The sequence below is a fragment of the Dipteris shenzhenensis genome, chromosome 10, assembly GCF_047967505.1.
Source record: "Dipteris shenzhenensis isolate YYH24624 ecotype China chromosome 10, Dip_SZ_1.0, whole genome shotgun sequence".
NCBI classification, from domain to species: domain Eukaryota; kingdom Viridiplantae; phylum Streptophyta; class Polypodiopsida; order Gleicheniales; family Dipteridaceae; genus Dipteris; species Dipteris shenzhenensis.
Genome location: NC_141605.1, coordinates 47626181 through 47653504, shown reverse-complemented (window position 1 = coordinate 47653504; position 27324 = coordinate 47626181). Strand labels below are relative to the sequence as shown.

General features: G+C 40.4%; 1 pseudogene; it reads right to left on the bottom strand.

The window, feature by feature from the left end:
- On the bottom strand, positions 1-25539 carry LOC147897908 (uncharacterized; annotated as a pseudogene).
- Between the last annotated feature and the right edge of the window lie 1785 nt (positions 25540-27324).

The window sequence follows — 27324 nt, the reverse complement described above, 5'->3', positions numbered from 1 at the left end:
TCATGCTCCCTCTCCCACTCGCTCCTGCTTCTGCAATAGGACCTACACCACAAACATGGATCAATCAAAACGAAATGGGAAAAGGTGGCAAGGATACAGATAAAGCCACCAAGAAAAAACAAATACAGCTGACACTCAAAGATGTGAACACACGATACAACCGCAGTGGACTTGGAGTGGACAGCAAAGCAAAACACTTCCGCCTCAACCACAGCCTCAGCAGCTCCAATCTCAGCTTCGATTTCAACTACATCAGCTACATCCTCATACTCAGCCTCAGCGTTAGAGCTCTAGATCCAGTCCCAGCTCCACTTTCAGCTGCACTTCTACCCACAGCCTCTATTGTTATAGGTATTGGCTCTGATATACCCCTACCCATGACATCGATTGCCCCATCCTTCACTAGGATAGAGGGATTTGATCCTTGTGCATCATAGCCTCTCTGTAGCAAGACGGCTCCCTGCAATCAGTAAGCATCACATAGTCTACCCTGGAACAAACCTATCAGGTGGTCTAGACACTATAGATGATCTTCTCAAGGGCATTTGAGCTTGCTATCCCACCTGCATATCAGCCACATTTGGCTCATCATTTCCACCAATAAATGATCTAGCTAACCCATTGAAATAAGACTCCTGGTTAACTTAGGCACATGTCTCACATGTTTCAAAATAAATGCAGACCCATTTGCAAAAGAAAACTTTATGTCACCTACTCCCACTATCTCACATGCATAGTCATTTCCAAGATGCACACAACCTGTCTTTCCACTGTCATAAGTGGAGAACCATTCCCTATGGGGAGTAACATGGAATGAAGCACTAGAATCCAAAATCCAATCCTGGGAATATGCATCATCTGAAGTGGTAAGCAACTCTGCAGATAAACTAGACATGAAGAGAATGTCATTGTCACTATCATGTGTGACTGCATTGATCTCCTCGATCTTCGCTTTTCCTTTGTCCTCCCTTGGACTCTCTTCCTTTTGATTTGCACCCCAATTTGCATTCTTTTTCTTATACTTTCGCTCTCTTTTCAGCTTGTAGCAATCCTTTTTCATATGGCCATTCTTGCCATAGTGGTAACACTCAATATTCCGTGCCCTGGATTTGCTGCGAGACTTTCCTCTTTCTTGGGACTTCCCCCTGAATTGTGATCAACCCCTTTGCACATTTAAGGTTGCATCCTACTTGTTGCCGTCCATAGACTTCCATCTAATCTCCTCGGCCAACAAGCTACCCACAACATCATCAAATTTCAGTACTCCACCAGGTGTAGAGTTACTGACAGCTGTACAGAAGGTATCCCATGAGGATGGCAATGAACATAAGAGAAATATTGCCTTAGTCTCCGCATCAAAATTCATCTTCTGAGCCTGAAGCTGGCTGAAAATAATATTGAATTCATTCAAGTGAGAAGCAATGGAGACCCCTTCCTTCATCTGCAACTCAAACAACCTCTTCATGAGGTAAAATTTATTAGAGGCAGTTTCCTTTTCATAAGTGGCACACAGTTTCTTCCACAAATCTTCCATAGTCTGCTTGTTTACTACTGTGAAATAAACTGACTCTGCAAGATGAAGTCTAATAGTAGATTTTGCTAATGCATCCAACTCATTCCAATCATCCTCAGACATATTTGCAGGCTTAGCTTCGATCCCTGCCAAGGGTTTAATCTGCTTCTTTTGAATAAGCACATCCCTTATTTGTTCTTTCCACAAAGAAAAGTTTGTCCCATCAAACTTTTTAATGCTAAAAAACTCCTTTTCAGACATGGAAGAGGATGCCATGATGCAAATGAAGCAAAAATCCCAAATGCTAGTGCCTATAAGAGAATCACACCAAATACCAGGTGCACCCAAATGTGTATACCAAAATAGAGTGAAATATGACCAAAACTCATGTCTCAAAGCATCTGACTCATGTGCATATACTATGCATCCATATGAGCAAATCTGGCCCAAAAGAAAATGCCAACTGCAATGGCAATCCAAAATGCCAATAAGTGCCAAATTACTCAAGCATAAACACTATCCACTGGCATATGCATCAATAATATTACATCCAAGAGAGCATAACACTATTAGTGCATCACCTGCAATGTGTCGAATCTGTCCCTCAGCATAATATAGCATCCATGTGCAAAGCGTCCATAAAAATAGCATCCCACAAGGCAATCTGGGCCTATCAGCACATCCAATAAGGACCGCAATGCATCCAAATGGCCTATAAATCATCCATTGCAACCCAATGCACACCATGAATGAGCGCACACTACTCAAATTGCAACTAGAGTGATCTGCATAAGGTATGCTCAAGAAATCATGGTCCTATGAAAAAGACTGCTACTGAAAATAGAACCTGAGACACCTCAAAACATGGGCACCGTTGCATAATCGGACTCAACCAAAAAATTTGCAAATATCTCTCTTCTGCCGGAACTCCAAAATCCTAACCGATGATTGAGAAATGGGAGTCAACACTTATCCACTGCCATGTGGCATAAATCTAAGGTTTCAAAACCTTAGAATGAAAAATGCATAACAGAGAGACAAAATCGAATACACAGAGATCTATAACTCTAAAAATCCTCCACCGAATCATGTAAGAACTGACAAGTAGGGGTTTTTGGGCATCCGGAATGCAATGGGACAGATGGTTTTGGAAACCGTGGTCTCAATCACTGGGTCCAACACACGGACTGAAAAACATTTTTGGAAATAGAGCTATTTGTAAACTCCACCGGAGTGTGAATGATGAGCAACATAGAAGTTTTAGGACCTCCTGAGTCCGCCGGAACTGACAGATCTACAAATGGTTGCTCCAAACTTGAGTTCTAACACTCGGGCATAAAAACATAGAAACTGACACAATGAGTCAGAAATCCAATGAAATGATCCCAGATTCAAGAATGAAGGTGTTTCCAAGTCCTGAAGTGAAGTGGACACCAAAAGCAAGCAATAGTTGCTTCTACAAGTCAATATGGAGTCTCTGTCATCGAACGGAACAGGGAAAAGCTCAAAAAACGAGTTTTTCTTTGAAAACACTTAACAGGCTCTCAAAACCACTTCGCAAAGCCAAAGTGACTTTTCCAAAGGTTCCTCCAAGGTCTCTGCACACTTGGATGCAAGTAAAGTCAACCACAAAGCTTCCCATAGAGCTTCTCCTTCCTCCCACAGAGCTGTTGAGCTTCAAGCATTCATGCATGCTCAGCTAGATCACCTAGGCATTGATACCAGTTGAGAGTGCTCTCAACGAAAGCAAGAACGGAAGAGGGAGAGAGAGAAATAGAGAGCCACACAAGTTTTGGTGGGTGTAGAACACCCTAATCTTCTTTTTCATTCATTTATATATGTGTTTGAGTATTGTACATAACCGGGGTAAAGGCACAGTGACCTTTAACCCCCACAGATGGATCCTGATGTGATACTAGAGATGACAAAGAATTTATTGAATGATGGGTGGGAAGTAGCATTGTATCGAATGGGTTTTGCTGCTGAGAAATTGCTACGCCAAGGTAGAAATGTAAATGTCATTGATACCCCCCATCAGATTGAGTTCTTTGACACATATTACAGTTGCACTACCTTCTTTGAAGAGGAAAATGTCAAAGAAGAGGGTAGTGAGGAAAATGTCGAAGACGAGGGTAGTGAGTCTGAGGGTGATGATTCTAGATCAGGTGATGATGAGGATGAAAGCTCTGCATCCAATGACTTACGCCAAGAAGAAATCCGCACAAAGAATAAGGGTGATCAATTGTCAACTAGAGTTAAGAAGGTTCCACTCATCAGATGGGAAGGCTCATAGCAGCAAGAAGTAGTAGTATAGCACATCATAGGAAAAGGTATGGCTAAAGAGGCAGAAGCACTTCCCTTGAAATTAAAAGTGAGGAAGGCACCTTTGATCTTGGGTGAAGGACATGCAAGTGGATCAAGCAAGGAAGCCTTACCCAAAAAAGGTATGGACGAGGCAAAGCATGACCAAGAGGAGTTACCAGGAGGCATAGATGGTTCTTCAACCATGACCTTACAGACTCCAGAGTAGCCTACTAGTCAGGAACCTAGTAGCCAGGACCCTACTCACCAAGAACTTGGACATGAGACTTTAGACAAGCCTACTAGTCAGGTGCTTGGAACTAAAGAGCACACTACTGAGGACCTTGCTACTGAGACTGCAGTCTTAAACCAGCCTATTAGTTAGGACCCTGATAGTCAAGGGCGCATTGAGGACATTAGTACTGTCTTAGAGCAGCCTATTAGTCAGGACCCTGGTAGTCAAGGGCCTAGAATTGAGGACATTGGTACTGAGGAACATGATGGCTGATGGCTTTGTAATCAAAAGTTTTGAACTTCACAAGTTTTGAACTTCTATGTAAAGCGAATATCTAATAAAAAGTTAACTACTTTTTTGATTTCTTTACTCTCATTATTGTGTATAAAGATTGTTTATGAGGTCTATTTTATACTTAATGGTGTATTTTAAACTTTATGTCAATGTATTTTTATAGTTAAGGATGTTTTTTAATACCAAGTGAGGTGTATATGTACACCACTTACACATAAAAGGATTTATGTACACTACCTTTCTAAGGGGTTTATGTACACCACGTTTCTAAAAGAAATGGTCATAAAGGTGTGTGCACACCACTTATACATAAAGGTGTTTATTTACACCACCTTTTTAAGAGAATTGGTCATCTACTGATGTTCTTAGGAGGTGATAGTAGCTCAATTCATAAGAAGTTATGAAGATGTGTATGTAGACCACCTCTGTAAGAGATTTGTTATGCATTGATGTTCTTAGTACTTAATCACCAAATCTTTTGTTTGGAGTTGTCAAATCTAGTTCAAAAAACAACATTACTAGTATATTCAAAATTTTTGGACTGTTTTTTAGTCCATTTCTCAAATTGGACTTTACACAAGTCCAAAAATTTTGAATAGTGTGTTCCAAATGGAGCAATATGGAAACATGCATTTTGGAGCAGGGGGTGTTGAATCATGGGAGGCCCAATTTGTAGGTATCAATCCCAAATTATATTGTGTTTATGTGGTTTTTTAGGAGGTTGTTTCTTTGTACTAACCCCTCCACAAATTGTGTCATCTTGATATCGTGGGCAAGTATCTAGCCTACCACCACCACCATCACAGAGGAGATACATGGAGGCACTTCTATGATGATGGGTTGATTACTAAGGAGCAGTATATCCGGGCTACTGGAGCGCCTCCCCAAGTATTTAAAAGTAATTAAATAATGTTAATATTGTAAATAAAGATTTGATTTTTCATACATTGATACATGTTGTCCCTCGTTTACAAGGTCCTAGGGTTGATCAGGAGGAAGAAGATGAGGAAGAAGGGAGCGAGGACACAGAGAAGTTAGATTAGTCATAGAAGTAGTGCTAACTACTCTTTTTTGTACTTGAAGCCATTGGCTTGGCTTCGTGCTATATGTACATACAAGCACTTTTTGGGCTATGAATTAATATACACTCCTTTTATTTTTTTGGCTTTCAATTTCCTTATGCAACGTTTTATCAAACGTTTTGGAGTTGTAATGTTTTATTCAAAATTGTAATCATTGGCTATAGACGTGCTTGGAATCGTGCTAATTAAAATGCGGTTGGCTATAAGAATTGAATTGCACAATGTGGTAATGGGATTCTTGTAAACACAGAGCATACACAACATACACAACATACACAGCATTCTATTCAATCACAGAAAATTTTGCTTTTATTAAGAGAGAGAGAGAGAGAGAGAGAGAGGGAGGGGAGAGAGGGAGAGACATAGTGGTCACTCACGATCAAGAGGAAGGGGTAGGATCTAGGGTAGGAGAGGGGCGGGAGACCTTGAATCTTCTCCATAGTAGCTGCTCGCCCTCAGCTTCCCTTCCTTGATCAGGGTCACAACCCACAAAGCTGTTTCATGTCGCATGTGCCTAAGGTGAAGGGCTTACGGAGCTAGTTGCCTCTCACTTTATCCACATTTTTCTTCACTATTATCCCATGATCACTATTATTGTGGTTTGTGTTGCTTGAAGCATCTTTGTTTGTGGTGGGGTATGGTTTCAAATCATTACGAGAGCGAGCACGAGAGAGAGAGAGAGAGAGACACACACACACAGAGAGAGAGAGAGAGAGAGAGAGAGAGAGAAAGAAGGACAAGTAAGGGTTGGGGGAGAGAGAGTCCTCCCTAATCGACCTTGGTTCAATTTAGATGGCTTGCCCTAAGTGTATCTCCCACTCTTTCATCTCACTCCCTCTGCCTCCCCTCTTGAGTCGCCTTACCCCTAAGGGGGGTTTCACACCCATCCGCAGATGGGGGAACCCCCTTGAATCCTTGTCCGCCGTTAAATAAAGAAACTCCTCCCTTTGTCCATGACAGTTCTTAGAACTAAGCAAACGATCACCTTATATTATTAAACGCATCTTTCGGTTACACCAAAAATAGCTTGGTCATGTTTGCATGGTCAAGAATGAACATTTGCATGTTTTTCCCATGCTTCCTCTTGATGGTACAAAATCATGCCTCAAAGGTATTCTCACCATGCAAATGGGACCCAATGGCCATGATAATTTGCATAGGCCTCAAACTAGGTGAGTTTGAGGGCTGTACAAATGCATTTTCAAGAATGAACATTTCCATGTTTTTTCACATGCTTCCTCTATGATGGTACAAAAACATGCCTTGAAGGTATTCTCACCACGCAAATGGGATCCAATCATCGTGATTGCACGGGCCTCAAACTAGGTGATTTTGAGGCCTTTGAAAAGCAACATGGCCATCAGGTCTCGCTTGCATGGTGAGAATACGTTCACGGCATGTTTTTGTACCATCATAGAGGAAGCATGGGAAAAACATGGAAATTTTCTTTATTGACCATGAAAATGGAATACAATGGCCAGAATGATTTAATTTGCACAAGCCTCAAACTAGGTGATTTTTAGGCCCATGCAAAGTATCATGGCAATCGGGTATCATCTCCATGAGTATAATCATGCCCATGCATGTTCCATGGTGAAAATCAAGGAGATATGGACTCTGATTCACATCAAATGGTTTTTGATTTGCATAAAACTCTATGAGTACAAAGTTTATGTTCCCTCTATCAATTTTATAAGGTATATTTACATTCCTTTGATCATCAAAGCATGCTTGCATGGTTTGATAGACTTGCATTTTTTCTTGTTCTAACTTTTTGATGAAGCTATCCTTGCTTTCGGTCACAATCGGATCATCTATGCACAAAAGTGCAATAGTAATGTCTTCCCTTTGAACTTTGTAGTAGAGAGTATGATATGCATTGAATTTCATCTATCCCAGATCAGCAAAATACTTGTTGATTTTGCTGTACCAACGTCTGGGTGCTTGCTTTAAGCTGTAGAGACTTTTCTTGAGATGGAAAACCTTATTCTCCTTTCCTGGTTCAGCATAACTTGTGTTTGCCAATATGGCCCTTGCCTCTAAAGGGGACCCCTCAAGGGCCATATTGACTTGTAAACACATTAACAAACATTGAACAGCTTTTATCTCTTGATAGTCCACCTAAAAGAGATGTAGAGCTATTAAAAGTATCACTGAAAGTGGTTTAGGGTATTTAAAAACCTAGCTAAAAGGACTAATTAGTACTTCTAGACCACATGGAAGCTCTTAGGAGAACTTCTAAACCAATTAATAGTACTTTTGTAGCTCTTATAAGTACTTTAATAGTCTTGTAGAACCACTTAATACTGGTTTAGGATGACTTTATACTTCATAGCCACTTAATAGTACTTTTGTAGCTCGTGCAAGTACTTTGCAGTGCTTTATAAAACTTCTAAACCACCTAGAAGCACTAAGTAGTACTTCTGGACCACCTAGTAATACTTCAAAACTATTTAATAGTAGTACCGAACCACTCTATAATAGTTTAGGACCACTTAATAGTGCTTCAAGATCACTTAATAGTAATTTTGTAGCACCCACAAGTACTGAATCTGTACCAGTTTATAAAACTTTTGGACCACTTGATAGTACTTCTACACCACTTAATAGTACTTTTGTAGCACTTACAGGACTTCTGGTTTAGGACCACTTAATAGTGCTTTGGGACCACTTAATAGTACTTTTCTAGCACCTACAAGTACTTTTGTACCACTTTATAAAACTTTTCAACCACTTAATAGAACTTCTGGACCACTGAGAAGAACTTAAGAACCATTTATAAGTCCTCTAGGACCCCAAGGTCGTAGCACATTTGGTCGGTATGCTTTTTGTGCTTAAAAGCATGTGCTAAAAAAGCATAGTTTCAGCACTTTTTAAGAGGTTCTTGCTTGTGACATATATCCACCAGCCATATAAATTATGATTGGGAGTTTTGCACATGTGTCCCATGATAATCGTAAGCTTATAAGATTTCATGATACCACTACTTCAATTGTAACTGATGTTTCATCCCTCGCATGTCTCCCTTGTCCCCCTTGTCTCCCACGCAAGTCTTCTAGATTAGCTACATCGTCTCCCTAGCAGGTCCTGAGCTCAGCTCAAATCCTCTCCCTGGCAAGTTTTGTGCACTACTTCTCTAGAGGCTATTGCCTTTCGCCCTCCCTCACAAGTCTTGATCTCTACTCAATCCTCTCCCTTGTAGGTTCTGAGCTCTACCTCCATTTACTTTCCCTCGCAGGTCCTCTAGTTGAGCTGTTGTAGCTCTCACTCTCTTTTTTACTGCACGTCTCTGCCTCTTTGAGCAAGTGCTACAAGAATGTGTGGATCATCCATAGAGCTCCAAGCCAAGAGATTTTGTCATACTGCTGCAGATTTTCCTAACATTTATGGTCTTAGCATGGTTGGGAAGAACCCGCGAAGGCTTACAGACGATGACCTTTCAGTAAGAGAATGGCTCATTATGTTCAGTCAACCACGAAAGTTAAAGGACTAAAGGGTGAAGGCCAAAAGTCTTCAGGACCCGAACCTTGTACAAGAGGCTCTAGACCTTCACTTTCGGGTTTACCAAGAGGTGCCCCCGAATATGCTGTTTGGGATTGAATTTGCTTGGGGTTTTCCCTTGAGAATTGCAAGTCTGTGAAAAATGCCCCTATAAAGGATGATTTCAGTGTCAACAACTGGGCTGAATTTGCTAAAAGCATGGTTTGTACAATCCAACAACGAGGTAAGCTCCAATGAAAACTTGAACGATTTCAATAAAAGAATAATCTATTAGCACAACTGACCCCTCCGAAATAGCAATGGAGGAAGATGTCAAAAGTGTCTTGAGGTATAGGGAGGGGGAATTGCAGCAGCACTCTATTTCTCATAGGCCGCTTGTCCTCCATTATGTGTCATAATAAGTCTACAAATAGTGCCAAATTACCATGAATGAGCCAAGATACACGACATCTTTCTCCTCCCTTGGATACCCTCTAGGTACTCTAATGGTAAGTACCTTTCTCCATTGGCCTTTAATGTAAGGTCAAACATTCAAGATACTCCCGATCATCTTGACCTTCTTCTTGTTACTTTAATCTTGGCCATAATTGTCTTGTGATTCTCTCTACTCCCCTTTGAAAGCTCTCTTTTGAGTTCCCTTCCTTCCTATCCATCCCTTCCCTCCATTGTATGTGAAGCTCATATCCTCTCTCAATTCTCCTCCATTGTGGCTCCCTCGTGGATATCCCATTCCTCTCATCTCATGAAGATGAATTCCTAATACCTTACAAAGATAAGATTTGAGAAGTGGCTTTTGTCTCTTCCCCTTTGTAGACTGCTCAAGCAAACATAGCTTCATCGACTACCACCCCAACATCATGGCAGACCCTTCTTTCCTGTTGCAAGCTTAGTGATCTTTTTATACATTTTGACCACCCTCAAGAGCTCCAGATGAAATCTTCTTGTTTTCTTTGTCCATGGAATTTATGTTAGCAGCCCTAGAGATGTCATCTTGAGGAGGTCTTCAGTAATGGTTCCTAGGAATTTTGGTCCTTCCCATTGACCTACATGATCCTTATTTTCTTGTTCTTATCTACGCTCACTATTAACCCGAGCAAGATTGTTCGAGGGTGTCTTTGTCCTTGTCTTTTGGGTCTTCGTCGCATATACTCCAAATCACTCTCTAACTTTGTGTTATCTTATATCTACCTATATTGTAACACAGCTAACTCTCTTAATAATATTTTCTATTGAGTGAATGGTAGATGGAAACCTAGGCACCTAGCAAGCTCCGTATTGAGGGAAACTTTAACTTACAATGGAATTGGGATGCTTTGAACATCCATCAGAAGCTTAAGAACCACCACGCTCCCTCACATTTGTCTAAGTGGATATGTGACATTTAGTTCAAAGATTTGCATTCGATTAGACTTACTACATTAGATGCATTTGCCATGTTGAATTTGTCAACATATTTTTCAAAATTTCCCATGCATAATGGCGTGTCTATCTAATTTGAGACTGTATGGTTTATTTAGTTAGTTCATACTGGTTATGTAGCATATGTTTTGGTAACCTCCCTTTTGTAGGTCTGCAGTTTATGCCCTGGGAATATGAATAGCCAGGGTTATGACTTGCTTCTGGGATCATCCAATTGCCTTAAGTACTTGTGAATATCATCTAAAGATACACATGCTATGATCTTACTATGCATATGTTGGTTTTAAATCAACCCATCTTAGCATTTGAAAGATGGTCCATGTGTTTTACTAGTTTATCCAATTATCTACTTGGTGGGCTTGCGTAGTTGTGGGTGCAATTCATTTTAGAAATAGTAGCATGCTATTTGGATGCATGGTATGTGGAAAGCTACTCGAGTGCTACTGCCCAATGTAGAAATAGCTTGAATAGGGATAACTTGAATATTCACTAAAAAACATCTCAAACTTTCCCCTATCACCAAAAGAGGTGTGAAACTCTTCTTTGAATAAAGTGCGTATCTAAGGTGCACATCAATTCTCAGAGATATGACTAGTTCCCTTGCAACATGCAATCGCACCTTTCTCTGGTTTCAATCAATAAAGGTGCAAACACAAATGTGCTAGTGGTTTCACAAGGTTAAATATAAACCTTCACTCTTGAGTCCTAATTGGCGATTAATGCTCTATGATTAAGAGCTAGAGTTTTGACTCTATCACACCCTATTTTGCATAGCATAAAAAAGAAACGGATGCAATCCTCAAGTTGGCAATACACATTTGACCTTTCTAGGGATTGCATAGACTCTTGTTTTTAGTTACCTCGGTTTATTTTGTTGAATAAGATGGCATGATATCTAGCTAGTAGAGATCAAATAATTATGCATAGTTTGCATGCGTACCTGCCTTTAGTGGGTCATGCAAACTCTTACCATGTCCAGTTCATGCATGTGTTGTGGTAGTTAATGAGTTCGTCAAAGTTCAAGAGATTAAAGGTGGTAATCTAAGAGGTAGTTATAGTCCAAGAGTCCAAGGGTGGCACAAGGAATAGTCTAAGAGCCCATGCTAGTCTAAGAGCATAAAGGTTATACTATCAAAGAGCATGTTGTACAAGGAATAGTCCAAGAACCCATGCTAGTCTAAGAGCCTAAAGGTCATACTATCAAAGAGCATGTGGTAGTCTTAGAGTCCAAGACTAGTAGTCGAAGAGTTTCTAAAACTTGAAGGGTGGTAGTCGAAGAGCAAGGGGTAGTCTAATATTTCCAAGGGCGGTAGTTCAAAAGATTGTGGTAGTTCATGAGTCCAAGGGTGGTAATCCAAGAGGTAATGATAATTCAAGAGTCTAGGGATGGCATGTGGAAGGATTTCCTAAGATCTCCTCCTCCAACTTACCACCCTATTGTTGTTTTTTTGGTCCATGGGTAATAGTTAGAAATATTTTGCCCAAAAAAAGGATCCCAAACTCATGGACATCTCTCACATTTTTTAGGGGATGATGGATATCTACCCACACTAGGATGCAAAATGGATAAATGCAAAGCTCGTAGTTTATAGTTTATCTTTTCAAATTTGAAACGATTATTTTCATGAAGAAGAGATTTTTTTTGGTAAGAAATTTAAAGCTATCTCATGAAAAAATTAAAAACAAAGATGTTTATAATAGGCATTAGCTATATAGTTTTTAAAAATTAGTGAAAGAAGTTGGTAGCCACAAATCATTTAGTTTTTAGTATTTATATATCTATAAAAAGATCACATGTTTAGTAGTCATTAGCTATATAGTTTACAAAAAAACAATAAAAAAGGTAGATGGTTTTGACAGCAAGTATCTACGTGCCAATGGGGAGTACATGTATGTTGAGTTGTAACTACTCGCATATGGATACAAAATATCCATGTAACATATGCTAGTCAGTGGTCCACATATGCCGACCGATAACTACTCGCACATGGAGCTGAAATATTAAATAACATATTGTACTTTATAGGTATTTATTAGGAAAAGAGAAATACTTGTCTTTGGCCAATTGTGGCTTGCATTCTCCAACTGATATCAGTCCATTGAAAGTCCAGCCAGTTGTGTAGTTCACGATTGCTAACTTGTATCAACCCGCAAATTACATGCTAGAGAATGTTACGGGCCACACTTGTTTAGTTACTAGTAAGATGAAATTTTTGGCATACTATAGCATGCATTTATGTGTAGTTTGTAATACTTTCTTTTCATAATAATTAGTCAAACTTATGTAGGTATGTTATGTACGTCTAAACTTATGGTTTGTATGTATAACCTAGCTAGGTGTCCTTTACTCTTTAGATTCGAAGAAAGAATCCAAGAAATTGATAGACCTACAAGAACCTGCCTCCGCTACTTCTATATTTTACAAGCATCTAATGCATACAACCCCCTCACCAAGACCACTAGAAATCAATGGATTCCACACGTCTATGCTAAAATCCAAGTGTTCTCCAATCAATTGAGTACAGTACCAATGAACGTGTGATGCCATTTCTACAAATTTCGTGCACACTCTTCACAGGTGTGCTGAGCAAATATGCCACCTGGAGTGCCAAAGCATACTGAAAGAAATGACTCTTTACATGGAAAGCAGTTTTTAAAGAGAAAGTAGTGGTGGTAGAGAAGTCACAAAGCACTGTTAAGCATTGACAAGAACACACACAAAGTAGTGCTAAAGCAATGAGATCCACAAAGCACATGTAGAGTACTTTGCATATTCCATGTAAAGCAGTATAAAAATGCAAAGCAGTGACCAAGCAATCAGAAAGCAGTGCCAAAGCACTACCAAACCACTCACAAGCAGTGCTAAAGCACTACAAAAGCACTCACAAAAGCAACCACACACAAAGCAGTGCCAAAGCAATATGAGAACAATGACTATTTATAGGAAAGCAGTTTTAAAAGAGAAAGCAGTGGTAAAGCACTCTCACAAAGCATTGGTAAGCATTGTCAAACTACTGAAAAGCACATGTAAAGCATTACAGAAATAGAAAAATAGAAAGTAGTAGCAACTGGGGATTTTTTCCAAGCGACCCTGCACCCTACAATGTGTGTCTTCCAAACACTCATTTGCAAAACAAAACTAGTGGTAAGGATGGCCACACGTAAGCACACACACCACAACAAATGCTTTTCTATCAATAGTAAAGCCACATATACCACAGGGCTCTACAATCATAAGACACGTTGAATCCTCATCTTCTATACTGGCAATTGTTGGTGGGGCCTGGGAAAATACAAAGAGGCTGGTTGGACTAGACTCTTTCCTCATTTTTTTGGCAAAATAATATTGTTGCTACCTCATTTGAAAGACATCAAACTTTTCACGTAATTGCACCTACATGTTGAAACAACAAAAAAATTGAGCTTAGGTAAACACAATGGATTGTGGAAACATCACAAAAAAACTTAAGGACTGACACAAAGTGTATGATAAATTTTATAATCTTACCTCCAAATTAGGTATGCTCTCCTGAAAATTTGGGGATTCTACTTTGAATCCTAGGATCTCCAATGTGCCCGTGAATGAAGGCAATGTCTGCTTGCAGTTCTTTGGAATGCTCCAAGTCAATTGAAGGAGCCAAAAGTCATATTTAATTTTGTGCTGCTTGGAGATTTGTCCTCAATGTATGTACTACTGTCGGCAAATTCTCTTGGCATAGCCTGTCTTTCTTGGCCATTTCTATTGCATTCACAATTCTGTCCACCTCTTCAATTGCCTAGTCAAGTCTCATCTTTGCAACATGCATGATTTTTTACTGTTGACTAGCTCAAGCATTCCTCGCGCATTGTGTAGTTTACAGATGGTGTCCCACGACCATGTGAGATTTGGGTAGACGAAGACCATGGCCTATGAGAAGTAGAGTGCTACTACAATTCCCGCTCCCTATACCTCGACACTTTTGACATCTTCCTCCATTGCTATTTTGGAGGGGTCAGTTGTGCTAACAGATTATTCTTTTGTTGGAATCGTTCAATTTTTCATTGGAGCTTACCTCATTGTTGGACTGTACAAACCATGCCTTTAGCGAATTCATCCCAGTTGTTGACAGTGAAATCATCCTTTATAGGGGCATTTTTCATAGACTTGCAATGCTCAAGGGAAAACCCCAAGCAAATGCAATCCCAAACTGCATATTCGGGGGCACCTCTTGGTGAACCCGAAAGTGAAGGTCCAGAGCCTCTTGTACAAGGTCCGGGTCCTGAAGACTTTTGGCCTTCACCCTTTAGTCCTTTAACTTTCGTGGTTGACTGAACATAATGAGCCATTCTCTTACTGGAAGGTCATCATCTGTAAGCCTTCGCGGGTTCTTCCCAACCATGCTAAGACCATAAATGTCATGAAAATCTATAGCAGTATGACAAAATCTCTTGGCTTGCAGGTCTATGGATGATCCACACATTCTTAAACTTCCACAAATATATGAGGATGAAATACATTCTGGTGTCATTCAAGAATTACAAAATATGCATGTGATGAGGAGAGAAAAATGTGTGGAGAGTATGATGGGTAGCTTCTTCTTTTATTTTGATATAATAAATTGCAATCATTCTAAGTTTCTGAAGGACAAATTGATGTAATGGGATCTAGAGTCCTAAGGTCTAAGGTTGTGAGTGTGTGAACACATGGTGTGCCTAGATAGGTGTCAATAGGTGTGATTGAGTGAATCTAGGTGTGTGGTGTGTGACTGAGAGAATCATGGAACTAATTGAGAGATTTGTGGATCTAGATGCTCTACTGAGGTCACATGTGATGTCACTACTAAATATAACTGGAGCCTATATATTCGGCATGTCTCTCTTGAATAATCTCTCTCTTTTGCTTCACTTGCTCAATTCTTCTTGCAACTCCAACATGTGGTATAAGAGCCTTGGTTCACTCTCCTTGAGACCTCCTTGAGTGCCATGTCAGCATCTTCTCCCTCACACTCTGTTCTTCTCCATTTTCTCCTCTTATTAGCAGAATTTCCAAGTGCTTGTTCTCCCAACGTAGGAAACCATTCTCCAAACCCTTTCATCCATAGATTCCCATCATATAGGTGCACTTCACTCCAGAGGGTTTCTGGAAATCATCCTTCTACAGCCCATACTGATACTTGCTTCATCCCAATCCATTTTTGTTGATACAGCTTGCTGGAGCCACCATTTCAAAAATGGTATGAGGTCACTTAGGTGACTCTATAGGCTATCTTCTAGTGAACTTTGAGGGCAAATGGTTAAGGGAATGAGGAGAAACTAAGGAAAAACCAATTGGGTTTTGAAGAAGACATGTTTTTTGGAGGTGGAGAAGATGCTACTGCCCCTGGTGGTGTGAAGCTTCATTTGCTCTGAGAATTGCACTGAGTCTTCTACTTCCAAGTCCCTTTGATTGCATAGCAAATTCCCTCTACTTGATGCTTTGTGGACTGAGTTAGCCTCTGTTTTCTACAAGCATTTGTAGACTATTTTTGAAGGTTGATGCTACATTAAATGCTAAGGTGATGGTTGAGGAGTTAAAGTACAAATCAGAGATTTAGAGATTGCTTTTTTAGTTGTGAGAATGCTCTTTGAAGTTTAGTTGAATGCATTTTTCATCTTTTATATTGAGGTTATGATACTTTGAAGTGGATTTCAAGTCATACTCTCAGGGGGGTCACTATGTATAAACCCTCTATATCACGTGCGTTCAAGGCCTATATTTAAAGTCCCTTATCTGTAAAAAATTTCATGAATAAAATGTACCCCTTTTCTATACAAATCTGTAAATTTTTTCCAAAACTATTTTCAATAGTCCCTTATGTATATTTATTTCTGTAAATTTTAGAAATTAAAAAAATCCTTCTGTTGAACTCACGTGATAGGGTTACATATGATGAGTGACCCCCCCAAGGTCATACTATCTTGTTGACTAGTTGACTAGTGTGGGTTGACTATGACAAGAGCTTTGAAGGAAGAATATATTATGTAGACTATTGTAGCAACTGCTTCAGCCCAATAATAATCTCGTAGGTCTTTTTGGTTGAGCATGGCATGAGATACCTCTCCAATATGCATGTTTTTCCTTTATGCAAGTCCATTTTGTTGTGGGGTATGACTCATGAATATTGCTGCTTTATGCCATGCTCTTGCAGGAACCTTGCAAACTCATTTGAGAGGTCTCTCCCACTCCATCTAACCTTAGGCATTTTATTTTTAGGCCTATTTCTTTTTCAACCATAGCTTTAAAAGCTTTGAAATGCCCAAACACTTCACTTTTCTTTTTCATAAAATACACCCAAAATTTTCTGTTGTAGTCATCAATAAAAGTGACAAAATAATCACAGCCTCCAATAGATGCAGCTTTAGTAGTCCACACATCAGAGTGGATTAATTCCAATGGCCTCTTACTCTCTTGAACATGTCTAGGAAATGGTTTCCTTGTCTGCTTTCCAAATTGACAGGCTTCACATACCTTATGCTTTTCTGCAACCTTGAACTTAGGCAATCCTACAACAATATTTTGGGCCTGCATTAATTTCAGTTGCTATACATTAACATGACCAATGCGTTTATGACGAATATCAATATCTACAACTACACCGGTCCCATGTGCAAACATTGTTGCACTCAATTCAAGCATGTCTGCATCCAACGTAAACATCCTACCCTTGTTCTTCCCTTTTGCTATCAAGCGACCTTTATTTTTCATATCCTCAACAAAGCATCCATGAGGATTAAATCTGACCTGCAAGCCTTGCTCAACCATTTGACCAACAGAAACCAGGTTCTTGGTGATATTTGGGACATGAAATACATCAGACAGGTATTTCTTTTTCCCATCTTGCATAGACAAAGGAATTTTACCAATCTGCGCAATAGGATGTGCAGTATCATCACCAGTCTCCACAAATCCTGGTCTTTCCATTTTCCTTGCATCTTGCATCCATTCTGCATGACCTGTCACGTGGTTTGATGCACCTGAGTCAACATACCACACATCATTGCTTTCTTCTGCACTTGTCACAAAATTGGTCATGTGCTGCACCATAAACAAATGCTCATTTCTGTCATCACCCTGTCTACTAGAGGATGCATAAATGCCTTGCTGCAATTTTCCATTCATGATGTCATTCTACTTTTTATAGCAGTCTTTAGCCATATGACCCATTTTACCATAGTAGTGGCATTGAACATTGTTTGCATTTTGGCCTCTCTGCCATCCACCATGACCTCTTTGGCTCCCCCTATGTCTAAAGTTACCATGTCCTCCTCCATAGGACTGGTTTTTTTGAATTTTCTACATTGTGTCGGGCGCATGCCCTTTTCTACTTTTTAGAATAGTCGGTTGGTTGGAGCGCGTCTATAGAGGCATCTCAGAGCGCATCTAAAATCGCATCTACAGGTGCACCTAGACTATTTGCAGACACAAATAGCTGCATCTATAGATGCGCTGTTATATGCAAAAATAGACGCGCTTCTCAGACGCTTCAGCTCTAATAGTAATGTTTTCTTCCCTTCCCCTTTCTTCTTAGTTCATCAGTAATCGTCTTTTTTTCTTTTTTCCAGTTCATCATGTGGCCAGGAAGCTCTTTGGGCTCACTTGATCTCCAAGAGTCTATTTTTATGTACTTATATAACTTTTAGGGCACCCTCCCAGTCCTATGGAGTTATACGGGTATATGACGGGTACTCTAAAGACCCCCCAGGAGTCGGCAGTACAGACTCCAAACCACCCCACACCAGCTGAGATTACCCCAGCGGAGTCAACACAACCTAGCCGGCTACACAGTCGAGGCCCTTCTCCCATGCCATCTTATGCCCCTTCCCCCATGCCGTTAGGAGGTCCTTCTGTCTCACAGACCCGTCGGCGTACTCTTGTGTAGTTGAGACTCGGTTCTCTAGCTACGAGTGGTCCACGTAGTCCCATGTAGTCTCCAGCTATGAGTGGCCAATGCGCTAGCTCGACACAACATGGTAGCAGGCGTAGTAGCAGGGAGAGCAGTGGGGGATGCATGGCACAGTGCTTTGGGAGGGGTGGTGCTGGGGACGATGATGATTCAAATGATTTGGACATGCCTCCGAGTGATGGTATGATCTTCTATGACATCACTCACACAGGAGGCATCTTGATGGATGCACGGGGGAAGGACATCATGGCCTTCATGCAGTCTGTAATTGCTAACAATTACAGAGATTGCTTTATCCACTACAAAGACCATCCAAAGAGGTTGGCTGATGAGACCCTCGCTGCTGTTTGCTCTAGGTATCCTAACCCCGCCAATCGTCAGTTCACATATAAATGGGCCAAGTCAAAGATTGTTACGATACTTGGCAATAAAAGATCTTCGCTTAGGAGGTAGGCACTAGCGGAGCTTGCCAGGCTTGAGGCAGGTCAACCACCAAGGGGCCCGCCCCACACTGCTCACAAGCGTGAGTGGAAGAAAGCAATGAAGTCAGCGAGGGAGGACCCCAGTCTGCAGCACGTGGAGGCACGAAGGATCCAGATGGAGCAATATGGAAGCGTGCATTTTGGAGCAGGAGATGTTGAATCATGGGAGGCCCAATTTGTAAGTATCGATCTCAAATTATATTGCTTATGTAGTTTATTAGGAGGTTGTTTCTTTGTACTAAACCCTCTGCAAATTGTGTCATCTTGCAGCTTGAGATCGTGGGCAAATACCCTACTCCTGTCGAGATAGCCTACCATTTCCACCATCACAGAGGAGATACATGGAAGCACTTCTATCACGATGGGTTGATTACTGAGGAGCAGTATATCCGGGCTACTGGAGTGGCCCCCAATGTATTTGAAAGTAATTAAATAATGTCAACATTATAAGTAAAGATTTCATTTGTCATACATTGATATATGGTCCCTTGTTTACAGGTCCCTGCACAAGAAGACGAGGAAGAAGATGAGGAAGGAGGCAGAGAAGGGAGTGCAGAAGGGAGCATGGAAGGGAGCGAGGATGTGGAGAACAGAGATTAGTCGTAGAAGTAGTGCTAGCTACTCTTTTTTGTACTTAAAACCAGTGGCTTGCTTCATGCCTCTTGTATATACACTCCTCTTATTTTTTGTATTTGAAGTAACATGACATGGCTTAGCTTCGTGCTATATGTACATACAAGCACTTTTTGAGCTTTTAATTTTATTGCGTTTTGGAGTTGTAATGTTTTATTTGGAATTGTAATTAAAATGTGGTTGGCTGTAAGAATTGAATTACACAATGTGGAAATGGGATTCCTGTAACTATATAGCATACACAACATACACAGCATTCTGTAAATTAAAAAATATATATTATGTAGCGCATCTATCAGTGCGTCTATAAACGCATCTATATATGTGTCTGTTTGTTCGGGGAGCATCTATTTGCACATCTATAAGACCATTTATAAATGCGTCTATACACGCATTTAACGATGCATCTGTTTGTTTTTTAAATTTTTTAGCAAAGCGTCTATTTAGGCATCTAGATGTGCATCTATACGCGCGCCTGTCTACTATATAGATGCGCTATTAGATGCGGGTCTCTAGATGTGCAAATAGACGTGCAAATAGATACACCCGTAAGTTTTTTTTTAAGTTCAGTAAACGCATCTGTGTGCACGTCTATGGGTGCTTTGTCTTGTTGTGTTCCAACCCAAGTTTTGCATTGAATCTCCTCGGTCCACTGTATGATGGGGTGGAATGTCTCAAATTTGGATATTTTGCTATGAGTTCCTCGGGGGGGTCACTCATCGTATGTAACCCTATCACGTGAGTTCAACAAAAGGATATTTTTTATTTCTAAAATTTACAGAAATAAATATACATAAGGGACTATTTAAAATAGTTTTGGAAAAAATTTACAGATTTGTATAGAAAAGGGGTACATTTTATTAATGACAAATTTACACAGATAAGGGATTTTAGAAATATGCCTTGAACGCACGTGGTATAGAGGATTTATACATAGTGACCCCCCCGAGATGAGTTCTCAGCGTCTTGCTGGGAATAATGGTCCCCAGACCATCTACGTGCATTTCATTGGGTACACGAAGCCGATGGGAACAGTTGTATTTTATCCAGGGGTGAACAGAGACTTTTTATATGCCTTTATATACCACATACACACTCCTATGTGCTAGCGTAAGCATTACAACTAATGTGTTGAGTATTATTAAGATACAGTTCTAAATTTTCCGATGCACTACATTGGCATACAATGCATTATGCATGTAATCTTACAAAATTTTATGTATGAAAGCAGAGAGGGGGTTTTAGGAAAGCTAGTGAACAAAATATATTGCAAGAAGGCATTACAACAATACCCTAAGGTGTAATCCTACACTTAGTGAGCCAAGCAAGCAGTTCAAGTGTTGGAAGGGGTCATCAACACACGAGAGAGTGAAGGAGGTTATGAAGACGAACTGACGCTCCCATGTGATGAAGAATTGCTGTTGAAAGATTGCAACCTGGGCTTGCCCGAGGATACCAATTTGAAACTTGCTGGACTATCTTTTTAGCAATGTCTTTTTTCACCTGACCCCAGCATGGCAAGGACCGGTGCGCTGCCTCAGAGCCCAAAGCGCTCTTGTAAATGTTCTTGGAATCCAAAGGAATAAATGCGATTTCGCACGGCAGATAAAGCTTGAGTAAAAGTCTATGTAGACGAGGGATATGGACGGAATGATGAAACTGACCTTGAGGGAAATGATGGAGACCAAGGAGAAAATGGAAAGAAGGATGAAAGGTCTGATGTATGGACTGATACAGAAAGGCGCGGAGACAGAGAGAATATAAGGGTGGCGACTCACGAGACTGTTCCCTGCCAACAGTTTAATATTATTGTCCTCAAAGTAATGAAGCTTGAGAGTCCTTAAAGGAATTTTGATTAGATTGCCACCACCCCTGGATAAGAAGCACATCAAGAAAGGTTGCAAGACTAGAATGGCAGTGCCTTCCAAGACAGTCATATGATTGTGTAGGACTATACCATGGTATACTTTTGAAAGTAAATACCCAAATGCAGATGTCAAACTCGCATACAAGGCATCCCTTTGTGATTCTGTCACGAACAGGACCAACATTAATCTTTTCTTATTTGCCATAGGACCTTCTATGATAAACCGCACAAGTTCAACTATTCGTGACACTGCAAGGTCTTGCAATTCATCTATGAAAAATACACATGGCTTCTCCCAAGCATGACCGCTCATTGTTATGAAATGCTCTGTATCAATGCCATTGATGTGTGCAAAATTTGTATCATTCTCTGATAGCAAGATATCATAGGAGAAGCTGAATGGAGAACCATCATCTAAACCACCGATTGCTCTACCTTGGGTAGTGGACTGCAAGGCCTTTTTTTTAATGTCCATATATTTTGTCTCAACAACCTTTGGCATTTTAGCTCTTAGATCCTTTGTTGGTGTGGCATTTGCATCCATTGAAGCCAACCACTCTATAGCCCATGTCTTATCAAGGAGTTGAGTTAGACTAAGTGCTTTCTTCTTATTCACATTAATTGACTTGCCAGCTAACTCATCATCAGATTTCAATAAAAACAGTAGTGCTGAGAGAGCAGCCTCACTTTGAATCATTTGGGTGACTACTTCATCCAAGTTGCTATGCTTGCTCTTCTTTCCAAAGAAGTAGTCACCGCTTAGGATCTTCTTGCATACTTCTTCTGTTATTGCATCTGGAACAAACCTTAATGCTCTCCACCAAACAATAGACATCGGTTTCATTATTTCTTTCCTCTGAGTTGCAGTGTGCTCTAGTGCCTCAAAGGATATCTTTCCTATTTCATATGCTTGGCAAACATCACTAAGTCCTCGTGGAGGAGAATGCAAGTAACATCCCTGTATCTTGCAATGGTGGTGTTTAGATCCTTTGCCTCAACCTTATTACTTGGTATGCCTTGCATATTGCTTACAACACCTTTCAAACATCTATAGAGCCAAGTCCTCTTTGCCATGTACTTAGATGTACGTCTCTTGCCCTTCACTGTTTGTGGCTTTCCACAACCCACCCATAACTCCCTTGCCTTTATCAAGATCTCAGAAAGAGAAGAGCCTTTTTTCAACCTAAATGGAGCTAAATTCAACCTTTATGATTCTAGAATGTACTTCGAGTCATCGTTAAATATGCATACATGAAAAATGACCCGTTGAAACTTTTCCATCCACTCAATTTGTGGCAAGTTTCCTTTTCTTCCCTCATCAAGGGCGATCCTGCAAGCTTCACAAAAGTGTTGCCCATCAATGGGCTCAAACTTGCATCTTTACAAGAATCTATTCTTTGCCAGCATGTATCTCTTCTCGATGTTAGTCCCATATCAGCTTTGGTACAAAGAATCTCCATGAACAAAGTCACTCCTTCTAAATTTCTCAAAAGCATCAAGAAAGTCCATGTGCTTTTGAAATGTGACATCATGCAATGTAGGATCATCTTCTTGAAGTCTCTTAAATGCCATAGGATGAAGAGTGACATTAGAGGCAACTAGAGTTGTTGTTTTCCTTGTATCTTCATACAATTTGCGTGCAAATGTCTTATCTAGCTTTCTTTGATTTTTGAACAACGAAGCTCGATCAATAAGCATTGTGGCCATGCTGAATTGTGAAAATCCCCAAATGTACCCCTCATCCTCTGGAGGATGTAAGTCTGCCACACTTATAGAAAAGTCTGCGAGACTTGTATCTTCTTGCGGATCCTCCTGATCATCACTATCCAACTTTTCGCCTAGTTTTAAATAACCTGCACTTGAACAATTTGCACGTGGAGTAGGAGTTATTTTTTCTCTCTTTCTGGGAATAGCTGTGGAACTGGAATCTGCTCCACGATCACTCCTTGTTCCTATAGTTGCAGCAGTTGATGGTGCAGGTATAGTTGGAGATACTGTAGTTACTACTGCAGATATTGTAGTTACTCTTGCCGGAGATACCATAGTTATCGCCACAGATATTGGCGATACAACTTGAGGGTTAGATGTTATAGATGGCATACTTACTACTATTGAAGGTACAACACCACCACTTGGAAATGCATCCCACATTTTCTTCAATGCTTCCAAGGCACTAAGTAATTCTTGGGATCCCTCAATTGAATCTGGTAAGGGCTTCAAGAAGTTCTTGTGCGTAACTCGTAACTTGTAGACCATATCGTCATTATTTCCTTTGCACACAACTTCTATCAAATTGTTTTCTTTAATGTTGATGGTTGAGACCATGCCACCATTTCTTACTACCTCTGGAGAATATTTCATGCTTGACACATTCTCGGTAGTGATCACCAAAAAATACTTTGATTTGCGCTCCATAAAATACCAAGCATGTTCAAGATATTTGAAAGACACCTTGGAACCAAAACTCAAAGCCATAGTTTTCTGCAAAGCAATCAAAAGCAAAAAATGAGAATTACACTGATTTTCAAACTCAAAATATTAAAAAAATTGCTAATTAAATATTTAAATATTAAAAATTGAAATTTCAAAAGTTTAAATATATTTTTATATTTCTAGATACTATTTTTTCATCTAATATTTTTCTACATAAATAATTTAATTCAAAATATTTTATAAACATGGATAAAAGAATTTAATTTAATTTTCCTAAAATTTTATTTGATTTTTTAAAATTTTTACTTTATTTATTTAAATATCTATATATTTTAAATTAAATTTTATTTTTTTACATCTTATTTATTTTTATATTTTTATATTGTTATTTTTTTAAATTAAATTTATTTTTTTCGTTTTTTTTTTGGGAGCCCCCAAGGGCCCCCACTTAAGGAGAGGAGGGGATTAACCCCCCCTAACCTGTTGCGTGTGCAACAGGTTAGGGGGGGTTAATCCCCCCACCTCCCCACCCTCCTCGCCATCCCCTCCCCTCCCCTCCCCTCCTCTCCCGTCTGCCCGCCCCTCCTCTCCCATTTGCCCCTCCCCTCCCCGCCCCTCTCTCCCCTCCTCTCCCATCTGCCTGCCCGTCCCCGCCCCTCCCCTCCCCTCCCCGCCTCTCCCCTCTCCTCTCGCCTCCTCGCCCCTCCCCTCCCCTCCCGTCTCCCCTCCCCGCCCCTCCCCTCTTCCCCCGCCTCCCCGCCCTGCCCTCCTGTCTGTCCCCCCTCTCCTTCCCTCCCCGCCCTGCCCCTCCCCTCTCCTCCCGCCTCCCCTCCCCGCCCCTCTCGGCCCCTCCCCTCTCCCCTCCACTCTCGCCTCCCCTCCCCGACCCTCCCCCCCTCCCCTCCGATCTCCCTATCATCATTTTTTGGAGAATCTTTTTTCTGCTGCTCCATCCTGTCCTGTACAGTATGTTGGTGCTGCTCCATTGTCTCCTCCACTGCCCCAGGAGCATCTGTTTGCTGCTACTCCATCTTCTCCTCAACAACATCAGCAGCAGGTCCTTGCTCCTATGGCTTCTCCTCCTCAACACTAGGTGCTTGTTCCTGTGGCACCAGATTAGCTTCATCTGTGGCATCAAGGTGTATGACACCTTCTTGTACTTTAGAGCTCTCACCCAACTCGACAATAGCTGGTACAATAAGTTTGGGGGAGGCATAGCTCAAAAACCTCCAAATTGTATGAGCTCTAAAATTATATACATAGTTTGAGCTGAAGCTATCTTCTTTCATCTGCAATGGCATATGATAATTTAGAACACTTTGTATCATTATGAATTATCAACAAGCTAAATGAAAATTATTTTTTCTTACAAGGTCTGGCTGTTCTTTCTCAAAATAGCTTGAAAGTAGATATTTGGCATTAATCAGCACTCTCCATCCGCAGCTACTTGAATCATCTTTTTGTGGTGTCTGTACAGTTGGAAAGATATGTTAGAAACTGTTAACATCTAAACAAAACAAAATTATTCAATAAGTTCAAAGGCATAGCATGAAATAGACATAAGTAGAGGGAACGACTTTTTACCTCTAGATTTATTGGCTCTATTGAATCCAAAAGAGAGACATTAGGAGGACAGTGATCCAATGCATCTAGAAGCCTTCTAATACAACTACAATATATATAATTTAGTTAGTATGATATCAAAATAATGAAGTTTTAAGTTCAAAAAGCACACACAACACTTACAATTTCAGCTCTGTGTGTGTGTTTTTAAGAGAGTTGAATATAAAGCATTGCTTCTGCTGGGATGTCAATAGAAACAAAACTCCAGTGGTCACTGCATAAGGAAAAAAGCATTAGGAAATCAAAGGCTACAAGAGTTCTCAATCTTAAAGAAGAATCTTAAAAGAAGTAGTCACCCACATACCTGTTATGGTATGGAAGTAGCAAAACATCAATTACTTCAAAATTGCAGTGTCTGAACTAGCTGGAAATACTGATGGGAGTTTCCTTTGCATCTCTTAACTTAGAAGAAATGGCAGGATCAATAATATGGATTGTATGCTGTACAAAGGGGTGAAGCCAGCTTCTCATCATGCTGCATAGGACCAAAAAATAATTAGGGTAGGGTATAAAGGAGGTACAAGGAGGATTGTTTTGCAAAAAATGTAAAATAATAGATACTTACTAGAGCATTGCAAGAATGATAGTATCTGAGCAATACTCATTCTTATGAGCCAATGCTACCAAGCATGGTTTTGTCAAGTCAAAATCATTCACTGAAAATTCATCCTCAATATGGACAACTATATTAGGGCCCAGCTCCTACAACCTTCTATGTATTTGCAGCTCCCTCTTTCCAATCTCCACATCTATAACAGATTTTGTTTCTTTTATTTGCTGCTTTAGTGACTCCTCATAAGCAGTCCTCCCTCTGGTGTTCTTTGAGTGGGTTACTGCAATAACCTTAACCTTATCTACCTTCAACTTCCTTGTAGGTGGAATTAATAATATGTCTCTCATCTTTATGTCCTGCCATTCCATAGGATGAACAAGCTTGTCATACCTCCATCTCACTCTGGACAAAGTGTTGAAGTCTTTGGCCATCAAAGTCACCCTGTGAGCATGGGCTGCTACCATCATTGCATCTTCAAAATATTTTTCCAAGTAATCCTCTGCCATTTCCTGTAAGTAAAGAATGGCAGTCATGTTCCACCTGAACCCAAGGTGCCAACTATCAGATATTTCTCTCACCAGTCTTTGAAAAGGTGCCTTGGGGATTGCAAAGCCTATAGCTTTCTGTTGCTTCCTGATCTCCCTTAGCACACCTGCACCATGATTCAATATCTTGGCCTTTTGCTTGAGCAGGCTCATTGGCTTACCCTTCCTGCCATGTGCAGCTCTTCCCTTTGGAGGCACACTAAATTTCTTGGTACCTGCCCCAGCTGCTGTTGCTGCAAGCCCTGGCCCTTTGCCAGCTTTCCTTGCAGTTGACTTGGTTCTTGCCATCACTCTGACAAACTGCATACAAAGCAATGGAAAGAGATTACAGCCATGGAGAATATGTTTTGACAAAAAAAAGGCAATCACAGGGGTGGATGAAGCAACATTGAAAAATTTGCAATAAAACACGATACGAGGAGTTTGAAATTCCTAACAGGTCCAAATCGCGTTTTCCTGCAAATTCCTGAAATGATATGCTGGTGCATTCCTACAATGATTTCTCTGTCTTTACAACTAAATACAGTACGAATGGAGTTTATGCAAGAAGAGTACAGCCATGGATAGCTATGGAAGTCACAAAACCAGAATGACAGGGGTGGATGAAGCAACATTTCAATATTTGCAACAAAATGCGATTTCGGCAGTTTGAAATTCCTAAGGCCTTCTCCTCACGTTTTCCTGCAAATTCATGAGGCAGCATGCTGGAATATGCCTTCAGTCATTTGAAGGTGTTTGCATGTCCATGCAAGATGGATTGAGTCTATGGAAGGCAAGAAGTGTGCACAGACTGAAGGAAGAACCCATAAGTACAGTTTTACCCTCACATGCAAATATCACACTTGAACATCTGCATTCCTACAGTGATTTCTCTGTCTTGACAACTAAATAAAATATGGACTGAGTCTATGCATTTCCATG